The sequence below is a fragment of the Larus michahellis genome, chromosome 6 (assembly GCF_964199755.1).
Source record: "Larus michahellis chromosome 6, bLarMic1.1, whole genome shotgun sequence".
NCBI classification, from domain to species: domain Eukaryota; kingdom Metazoa; phylum Chordata; class Aves; order Charadriiformes; family Laridae; genus Larus; species Larus michahellis.
In genome coordinates, this window is record NC_133901.1 from 375,984 (window position 1) to 386,177 (window position 10,194).

The 10,194-nt window shown below is 65.9% G+C and overlaps 1 long non-coding RNA gene across 1 annotated transcript; it reads right to left on the bottom strand.

The window, feature by feature from the left end:
• Positions 1-4,346: 4,346 nt before the first annotated feature.
• On the bottom strand, positions 4,347-5,837 carry LOC141745113 (uncharacterized). The gene is made up of 2 exons (XR_012587677.1): positions 5,540-5,837; positions 4,347-4,770 (listed from the first exon to the last, which is right to left on the bottom strand). It is a non-coding gene; the product is annotated as an uncharacterized LOC141745113 (long non-coding RNA).
• Between the last annotated feature and the right edge of the window lie 4,357 nt (positions 5,838-10,194).

The following is a 10,194-nucleotide window of genomic DNA, read 5'->3' on the forward strand; positions in this document are numbered from 1 at the left end:
TGGCCGGCGGCGGGGCGGGGGGCGGAGCCTCCGCGGAAAGATGAATCGGAGGGGGCGGGCGCTGCCCGGCGCGCCCCCGCTGGCCCCGCCCTCCCCCGCGCGGGAGGTGCAGGGCGGGGAGCGCGCCCCACCCAGCGGCCGCACGCGGAACTGGGCTCTTAAAGGGGCCGCGCTCCCGGGAGCCCCGCAGCCCCCCAGCCCGCCCTGCCCCCAACGGGTGCGCATGGCTGCGAGAGCCTGTCAGCGTGTGGCCCCTCCGTGCCCCACCACTGGCACCCTGGTTTGCCTGTGCCACCCATCACCACCCCATCCTCTACAGTCCCATCCCTTCCCGTCCCATCTTATTCCTTCCCAATCTCACGCATCCCACCCTGTGCCATCCCACCTCACCCCATCCTGTCCCAGCCCATCCCATCCCATCCCGTCTCACCCATCACATCACGTCCCACCTCGTCCCCACTACACTGTGATTCCCACCCTGGTCAGGGCTGAGCGCTGAGGTCCCGGCCAGGGTGACACCATACAGTGTGCGCCCTTCAGTGACCCCCCCAGCTCCTCCTTCCCCCACCCCCAGGGTGCCTTCCTCACCGTCCTCCTCATCAGAGACAGCGCACACAGCCATGGTCTCCGGCCTCAGTCCTCCCCCCGTTCCCTCCCCTGTTGCCACAGGGAGGTTTTGGGGCGCCGCGTGTGCCAGCCAGGCTCTGCTGCCCCGGCACGGCGCGCACACGCTGTCCCTGCGGCCAGGGCTGGCACTGCCACATCCCTTGGGACAGACACATCCCCGCAGTGCCAGGCAGGGGACACGGGCTGTGACCTGTCCTGGCCCTCTGTGCCACGCCACGAATTTCCTCCTCGGATGCCTGGGGACGCTGGGCCTTGGCTGAGGCCTGAGCAAAATCTCCCTGATTTTGGGGCATTTTGATGGGGGGACGGCCAGGAGCTCCAGCGGGTCCGGGGTAGGGGGGGCACGGCTGGGTGCGTCCCCCCGTTGCACGGCCATCTGGGCTGTCCCCGCCGCGGCCGCTGCCATCTGCGAGCAGCGCCTCGCCGCAGCGCTGCCCGCCCCAGAAACCTGCTCCAGAAACTGCCTCGCCGAGCAGCCGCGGCCCCGTCTCCATGCCGGCGCAGCGGGGCGGCCACGGGGCCCCACTCCCGGCCACCTTCCCCGCGTAAAGCGGGAATTCAGGGGGTTATCAGGGCCGGGAGCAGCCTCTCTGCCGTGCGGATGATGGAGAGTGTGTCCGTATCGCCACCTCCCGCTGCCACACAAACCCGCCAGGGCCACGGACAGGCATTTCCCTTCCTTGTCCCAGAAGGATCTGGCTTCCCAAGCCCTGGCCAGAGAGACCAGCACAGGCCTGGGCTCTGCTTGGACTGCCAAAAATTTGGAGATGACTGATTCCTGTTGCAGGAATGCCGGCAGAGCTGTGGGGAGCCGTGTCAGGATGCCGTGCCGCGAGGGCTCCCGCAGCAACCTGGCACCGCCGGGCAGGGCTCCCGAAGGGAAAAGCCATGCTCGAGAGAGGCAGCGTGCTAATTCGAGACGGGACATGACATGAGAATGTCATAAATCTCTGCAAGGGACAGGAGAAGCAGCAAGCGGGACGTTGCGCTCTCCAGGGAAAAGGATGTGGTTGCGGAGCAAAGCAGCAGAAAGGGGGTCGCCCCGGTGGAAAAGACCAAAATGTTTGAGCAAAGAAGCAGAAGTTGTTGGTTTGGACTCGCTGTCACCCCGGGAGATGGGCAACGGAGAAGCGAGCGGGGCGAAGACGGCACCGTCAACACGTGCGCTGAGGCACGATGCTGTGCCAGCAGGGCAGGAGAGCGGCGGGGGCTGATGAGACTCCGAGACCCTTAACCACGGGGATGGGAAGATTTGCCGTCCCTGCGAAGTCACTCCCGGGAAATCCTCCCTGCCGGAGGTGCCGTATCAACCCCTGCAGCCAGAGCCCGCCGGCTTAGCGAGAGGCAGAAACCTCATTTATTCTGCGATTCCAGAGGTCTGAGTTACCCAAGCACAAAATTTCTGAACGGAGCACATGGGGAAATTGCTTATTCACACTTGAATAACTTAAAAATGGCTGAACCAATTTTACTTAAACTTTCCCCAAGAATTCCCCTTGGAGCCAAGCCATGCCTGGCAAATTTCAGCCCGAAAGGAATTTATTTCAGAAAAGGACGAGAAACTGGAGCAGGGAGCGGAGAGGCGCGGGCGGGGGGAGGATGCTCCGTATAATCCCCTCTGTCCCCGCGCGCTGTAATTAATGAGCCCCCACTTGCTCCCACCGGGCTGGTGCCGCCAGTCGAGCTCTCCCCGGGGGCTCACGCTCCCCCGGAGCAGGCGGGCGCAGTGCCCACGTCCCGGCCGGGGGATGAGGAATGGGGGCCCGGCCAGCAGCGGTGCAGGTAGCCGGCTGGGGACCGCGGGTGGCTGCCTGGGTGTCACAGCTGGCGGGCGGCCTGGGGAGCCGCGCTGGCAGGGCTCCGGCGCCTGCACAATAGGAAATAACTGTGGTAACTGAGTGGTATTTGCTGGCTCCGTAACGCCAACCCGCCGGCTTGTGCAAGGACGCGGCGCGGAGGACGGTGCTGCCGCGGTCGCCAGGGGACGGGGTGCTGTGGTGGCTGGGGGACACACATGCCTTGAGGACCCGGGGCACTCGCCAGCCCCGCACACATATGGGGTGTCACCAGGTCCTCTCCAGTGACACATCCCGGGGTGACGGCTGGAGCTGGACGGGGCTGCAGCAGGGACCGCGCTGGCAGGGTGCGGGCAGGGATGGGGGTGACGTGCGGGGCGCGCGGGGAGTGCTGCATCCCAGCAATGGTCTGCCGCAGAACAGCCCCCCAGCCGCCACGGCAGAGCTGCGGTGCCCGCCGTGCCTCCCGCAGCCATTCCGGAGAGCGGCAGGAGCTGCCAAAAAGAGATGAAAGGAAAGCCCCGAAAAGCCAGCAATGGCCACGGATGTCCAGAGGACAAACCCCCCAGCGACCCTCTCTCCATGAGAAATTGCCCACCTGGAGACCTCATCCCGCTCCCCGTTTCCAGCCACGGTCCTGGTGTGCCCCGGCGATGACCCCACAGGACCGCGGGTGTGTGACGCTCTCACGGCGTGTGCCAGGCCGCGGCCACGCGGAGGGGTGCACCCACGCACCCGGCCCAGCCACCGCCCCGCACCTCCTTCGCGTGCGGCAACCTCCGCTGCGGCGTAACGCGGAGAAGGTGATTAGGGAACAACTATTCCTATTTTTCTCAGAAGATCTAAGGGGCATCAAACGACATTACCCAGCAGGAGTTTTAAAACACAGAGAGGGGAGCGCATCCCGCGCGGGGGCAGCCAGCGCCGGGCGCGCACGGCCAGGAGGGAGGTGTGGGGATGGGTGTTTGGGGGGTGGCACCGAGCGGATGGGAGAAAAAACCCCTGTGAGAGGCCTCTGTGTCCTGCTCGCCAGGAGCACAGCCGTGCCGGGATGCAGGGAGGAGGGACGGGGGGATCCCCCCCGTTTCTGGGCTGGGTACTGCCGCAGCGGGGCCATGGCGGCATCAGGTGGCATCTCAGTGTCCCCTCTTTGAAGGGGGCCAACGCCTGAGCAGGCACACAGGCAGCCGCGTGGCTGCTGGGGGGGTCCCCTGTCCCATCCCCGGCGCAAGGGGGTCCCCGGGGGTCCCGCCGCCCCGTTGGCAGGGCAGGGAGCACGGCTGTGTGCCAGCTGGCCCAGCTGGCGCGTCTCCCGCCGGGTCAGCGCCGGCTCCATCCCGTCTCCTTCCCAAGCTCGCCGGGCGCTTGCCCCTCGGGCGCTTCTGCCTGCGCTGCCGGGCGCTTGGCACCGCCGGCGGGACCAGGGTGGCCAGCGGTGCCCGTGCCAGCCCGGCTGGGCCCCGGCGAGGTGGCCACCTCCCGCCGCTCCCCATCCCCGCTTCGAAACCCTCTCCCGTCCCACCCACATCCACCACCCCTCACCTCTGGCAGCTTCAGGATGCAGTTAAACACTTCAGCACTTAAAATTTCAGGTGCTAATTGCTTAGTAATGAAAACTTTAATCACAGGGCAATTAAAACCTTAAGTAGCTGTGGGAGATCCATTCCATGTCAACAAAAAAAAGAGTGCCGTCACTGCTCCGGCACCGCCCTGGCACGGTGCGGCACGGCACGGCGCAGCGCGGCGAGAGCCCATCCCGCTGCCCCCCGCCCCGGGGACCTGGGGACCCCCACTTGCCACGCCGAGCGGGAGGTGGCCGAGGAATGATCAGCTACCGCCATAAAACTTAAAACCCAGCTAATTTCGGATTAAGTGCCATATGAAAGGGTTTTGTTATTTTAAGTCTCCTACTTTCCAAATTCCCAGGATTAAAATTCTCTGCATTTATTTTAACCACATAACATTTGCAGACAAATCACTTCTCCCAGCGCAAAGTTTGAAGCAGGCTTAGGATATAAAGCCCAGCCACAAGCTTCAGGGTGGAATGGCTGCCAGCTCCTGCCAGCCCCGTCTGCCGGCACGCTCGCAGGGGAGCTCAGCCACCTTCTCCGCCGGGGTGCCGGGGCCCCGGGGGGCAGCGTGAGGGAGGAGGGTGGCTGCAAACCTGGCTCTTGGGCCGATCCCTGCACTGGGGACGAGCCCTTGGGAGAAATCCGATGAGGTTTGTGCGTTTGCAGAGCCGGCCTTGTCCATTATCCGCGGGGAATGCGTGGGAACTGAGCTGATGCTGTCCGGGTGACACCGTCCGCTTCTGTATTAGCCCAGTCTCACCAGGTGCTGGCAAATCCTATGTCAAAAAAGAAAAAAAAAAAAAAATTATCAGTGTTTTTGCCTTTTTCCCCCTGCTCCGCAGCCCACCGGGTCCGAAATGGGCAGGAGGGCTCCAGGCTCAGGTGGCTCCGGCTCCGCCAGGACGGCAGCGGGGGGGAGGCAAAGGCTGCGGGGCTGGGGCTGGGCCCAGCTGCCGGGAGGTGTGGGAAACGTGGGTGCCTGCGGGCAGCGAGCTGCCCCCCGCTCTTTATCAAAAGCAGCATCGGTGTCTGGCAAATGTCACTCCCCCGCCTGCTTCCCAGCTGGGAGGTCCGTTTCCTCCCGCTCCCCGCCATCGCCCCTTCCCCTCGCCGCCCCCGGCTCCGTGGCAGGATGGAGCACGGTGGGACGGGGCTCGGTGGGACGCGCTCGCGAGCGGGTGGCCGCGGGGCTGGGGGCCAAGGCAGGGACGGCAGTCGGTGATGCCCCATGGCGGGGTCCTCACCCGGTCCACCGCCCGCTTGGGCGCCTCTGCTGACCAGGCAATTAGCAGCCCCGTCCCATTAATGACATTTCAGGGGGCTGCAGCTGAAATGCCAGCGCAGACACCCCCTGCGTGCCCGACCCTGGGCTGGGGGCAGCCCGGCGCCCGCGTTTGCCACAGGGAGCAGATGCTCTCCAAACACGGAGCGATTGAGGGGCTGAATGCCACCCCACGTCCCAGCCTGACCCTGCAGAGCCATTCCTGAGTGGGGTGTAGTGACCCCCAAGCAGGGCGAGGAGATATTTGGGGTTCGTGCTGGTACCTGAAGCGTGCAGGGACGCTGGGCAGACCCTCCCGCCTGCAAAAAGCCAAGAGGCCTCGCTTGACCCTGCGCGTCCCACCAAGCTGGTTGCGCTGGCACTGCCACCGTGTCCCGCCGGGGTGCCTGGGTGCAGCCGGAGGTGACGGTGGCAGCGGGCACAGCATGGCTGTGGCAGGGCCTGGCCCCCCCCTGCCCACCCCCTCCAGGGGCTGAGGGCCAGGGGCAGCCCTCGGAGCAGGGGGGGCTTCCCCAGACCCCGGGCTTTGGCATCCCCCAGCCCCGGGGTACCCCCGGCCCTGCCTCCCACCCCACCTGGAGCATCCCTCGCCCAAAGCTGGCTCCGGATGCTGCGCCTCCCGTCGCCATGGCAACCCCCATCCTTGCCGGGTTGCCATGGCTCCCCGGCCCCCAGCCGCAGCCGCATCCTCAACGTGGAGAGGACCCAGCGTTTGGGGTCCTCGGGGGCTGCCACCACGGGGGCTGGGAACGGAGGGCTGGGCGGGGGCCGGGGGGAGGGCTGACGGCATGCTGGCATCTCTACACCACCCTGGAACCGCGGGGGGCCGGGCTCCGGGACCACTCGGGACCTTGGGGGGCCGGGATCCCCCAGCAGCATCACTGGTGGCAGGGGGCGGCATCACTTCGTGGGCCACCCTCACGCTTCCCAAACCTACCTCCTTCCTGCCCAGGGTTCTTCCGCTCGGAGCAGCTGCCCCAGCCCCACAGGGCCGCGGTGGTGGGAAGGCTCGCAGGTGACAAAGCCCTTTGGTGCGGCCGCGTGCTGGTGACACCGACAGCACCAAGCGTGTGTGACCACCTCCTGTACCCTGTGTGACCACCACCGTCCTCTGCCCACTGTCCCCTTCAAACACCATCCCACCCGTTGCCAATACCCCGCCAGGGACGGGGGACACCTCGGCGTGGGGCTCCGGTGGCTGTGCTTGCCGTACCGCGGTTACGGCTCTGCTCGCCATCCGCGTGGTAGCCCGGCGGGTTCTGGGCTTGCCGTGCTAAATAAACACGGCCACCGTGAGAAACAGGCGGCCAGGAATAAATAGTCAAAGAAAATAATAAGCTGTCGGAATAAACAAAGCGGGGACGTGCCCAGGCACAGCACAAACCTCCGACTTTGCGCTTCCAAGCCGGGCTCCGTCCCAGCCCTGGTGCCCCGCGGGCGGTGGAGCCCGTCCCGCTGGCAGCGCCTGGCCGGCGGTGCCCCCCCGGCCCCCCGGGCTGCAGGGATCCCCTCTCCCCGCCACGCCGCATTCCTGGGCGCCCGAGGACGAGGTGCAAACGCCCCGGGAGAGGTGCCAGGCAGCGCTCAGGATTTGCGTCCGCGGCCCCGGCGCTCGGCTCGGCGTGCGTAAGCCGAGGCTCAGCCACTGCTTCCCCCGGGGACGGCTCCCAGCTCCTGCCCGGTGCTGCCGTGGCCCTTTCCCACACTAACCGGGGTCAAGGCGGCCGCGCAGCCCCTGTCCCCCACCTCCCCTCCGGCGCTCGGGAAAGTTCGCCGCAAAGCGGAGGGTGGGCGAGGGGCAGCGCTGCGGGCTGGGGTCTGCGGGTGGGGGGACAAGCAGGAACCCCCGGGGGATGCATTACTGCGGGGGAACCCCTGGGAAACTGCAAAGCCGGGGGGGCGCAGACCCGCGGCCGCCCCCTCGGAGGCTGGATGACGTTTGGGGTCCAGCTGAGAACCCGCAAACTCAGTGCTTCCCTGGGAAAACCCAGGTCCCGGAGCCCGGCCGGCAGCGAGGGCAGCTGGAAGGACTCGGGGTGCCACACGCTGTCCCCATTAACACAAACCTCCTTTAAAACTCTCCGCGGGGCCCTGACACCTCACCTCCCTCCCGCTCCAGCTGGCACCCGGCAGCGCTCAGCCAGGGAACAAAAGGACGCGGTTTAAAGTAGCCAGTTATTTTAAGAGCCCGCACTGGCAGTAGCAGGCAAAAAATAGAAAGAAAACCAGAATAAGCGACAAAAGAGCATTCCCCGATACATACTTTCCCAGCAGTGCTTCCATGCACTCGGTGTAAAATCCGTTGCAGGCAAAAAAAAATTGAAATAAAAGGAAAACTGCTGCAAAGCCCAGCTGCGAGGTGGCACCCGGGTGTCGCGGCGGGGCAGGGCGCGGGCGCTGCCAGCAGCCAGGCACTCAGCCCACGGGGTTTTGCACGTGAGCTTCTCGTCTGCAGGTTTCCCTTGGCTTTTCCAGCCCCAAAGCACGAGTACAAAACAAATTGCTGGCCCTCCGTGCCCCGCTCCGCCGGCCGGGCAGCTGGTGCTGCCAGGGCCCTGGCACAGCCCGGCCGGCCCCGGGAGCCAGCGCCGGCGGAGCGGCAGCTTTGGCTTGGCCCGGGCACCCATCCTGTCCTCTGGCACGATTTCGCCAAGATTTCCTCGCGAGCCTCGTTTGATCTTTGCCTCCACACGTCTGGAGGTGCAGCCCCGCTTCTCCCCGGCCGTGGCAGGATGCTTTCCCATGCCGCTGGCCAGCGAGGCTCTGGGAAGCCGGCTTGTTGCAAAAAACATAAGATTTATCACCACGTGAGCGCTCTGTTCCTAAAAAGAGCCTGTCACCGCGCAGCCCTCTCCACCGCTGGCTGGGATGCGGTACTGGCCATCCCGGCTCCCCCGATGCGGAAAATGGCCCCCAAAGCCGGCAGCAGCGTGGGCTTTGCTAAGAGCATTTATATGCAGGTTTGTGTTGGGGAGAACCCGGTGAGGAGGAGCAGAGGAACGCGGGACGGGTTGCTCCGTCTGCCCCTGGGTGCCGGGGCTGGTTCAGTGGCCCATGGCCAGTGGCCCTGGCGTGCCCCCGCCTGCTACCTCCGCGGGAGCCCGGTGGGACGGGGAGGAGCGGGGCGGCACGGGGGGACCTGCCTGCCCCACACCGACGCGGGGGAGAGGGCAGAGACGCACACCTGGGGCTGCGCTAAGTGCCCCAAAGCGCCCCCGGACCCGGAGCTGGTGTCCCCAGCGCAGGAGGGGACCCGCTCCCCTTTGGCAGGCTGACGGATCCCGTCCCCTCGGCCCCGGTACAAAGCAGGGGAGGCCGCCACGGCTCGGCTGACCCAGAGACGGGGGCCGGGGGGCAGCCCCCAAATCAGCTGCAGCCCGCCAGAGAGCTCCTGACCCAGCCAGCTACCGCTTTGTCCCCCGCAAAGGCCACCTGGGGTATGTGGCATGTCCCTGAAACCCTCAGGCCAGCATGGATTTTTCCTCCTAACTGCTTACCCCAAACCACCATGGAAAACGTCCCCCATCCCGAGCTGCTGGGATGCCGTCAGGGACATCCCTGTCGTCCCCTCTCACTGGGGTCCCGAAATGCCCCCACCCTGCACCCAGTGCCATCCTCACCTGGGATGGAGCCATGGGGAATGGGGACAGGGACCGGGGAGGGGACACTGACCCCAGTCCCTTCCTTGGCACCCACGGAGGCTCCCGAATGGTGCCCTGAAGGCAGCCGTCGGGCCGGAGGGGTGCAGGACAAGCAGCCCCCATTCACAGCGTTGGGGGCAGGGACCCCCGGGGTGCCGGGGGCTTGGCAGGTGCAGCCATGGGTGCCCCATGTCCCCCCCCCGCCGCCGGTTGCTGGCCTCCAGCAGAGCATTTGGGGGGAGGTCAAGCATTTTCTTCTTTCTCTGCCCCCTCCCTTTCCAAGATGAAGAATTTAATTTTAGTTTTTACAGCTCCTCCTAGGTGGATAAATCCCTTCCTGGCGAGTCCAAGCCCTGGAAAATCTTGTGAATCTAACGCTGGCCCTTCTGGCAGCCGCTGCAGCAATTCCTGTTTCTCTCCAGCCGCACTCTGTAAAGTTTTATAGTTTCCTGGTTGTAGCTGCACGGCCCCAGCCCTGCCGAGGAGGGTGGCGGGGGGAGAGCTCAGGAAACTGGAGGCCGGGGGGGGCGAAGCGGGGAACCGCGGCCGGGCGGGACGTGCCGGGGCGCTGCCAGGTCCCTCCGCGGGCAGGGATGTCCTGCGCATGGTGGGGTGGCACCGTCCCGCGTGTGGGGACTCGGTCCAGCACAGCCATCGCCCCGTGGCGGGGCAGACCTGGGCTCTGGCATGGCGGGGTGGCGGGGAGGTGCCACCCGTCACCCTGGGCACGCGCCTGGCAGCGCGCAGAGCCGCCGGCGCCGCGGCACCGCCGGGTGCGAGCGGGGCCCCACCACGAGACCCGGCGTTCCTCCGAGGCTGCTCCTTAATGAAAATCAGCTTTATATCTGCTTTATATCAGCTCAGCGCTGCTCCGGCCCCCGGGGGGACGAAGAAGGCGGGTAGCAAGCAGTGCCATGGAAACGCCCCGTTACCTTACTCATCCCCATCACACACGCGTGTCCTGGGACGGGTAACGTGGCACCTTCGCAGGTGGGGAAGCCAAGCACGGAGACGCTCTGGCTGGGACCAGCCTCATCCCAGAGCGGGATGCGGTGCTTTGCTGGCCAAGCGATGGAGGAGCCCTCTCCGCTCCCTGTACCTCTGCCTTCCCAGCGGCCGCAGTGCTGCCGTGGCGAGCCGCTCCCCGGGGAGCCGCGGGTGCCGCGCATGGGGCGGGTGAAGCACTACATCACTAAATCTCTTGACTTTCTTTCCGAGCCTTACCTGTATTTGGCAACTCCTGGTGGAAAATTTGTCCCCGGGTGAGGTGAGGGGCG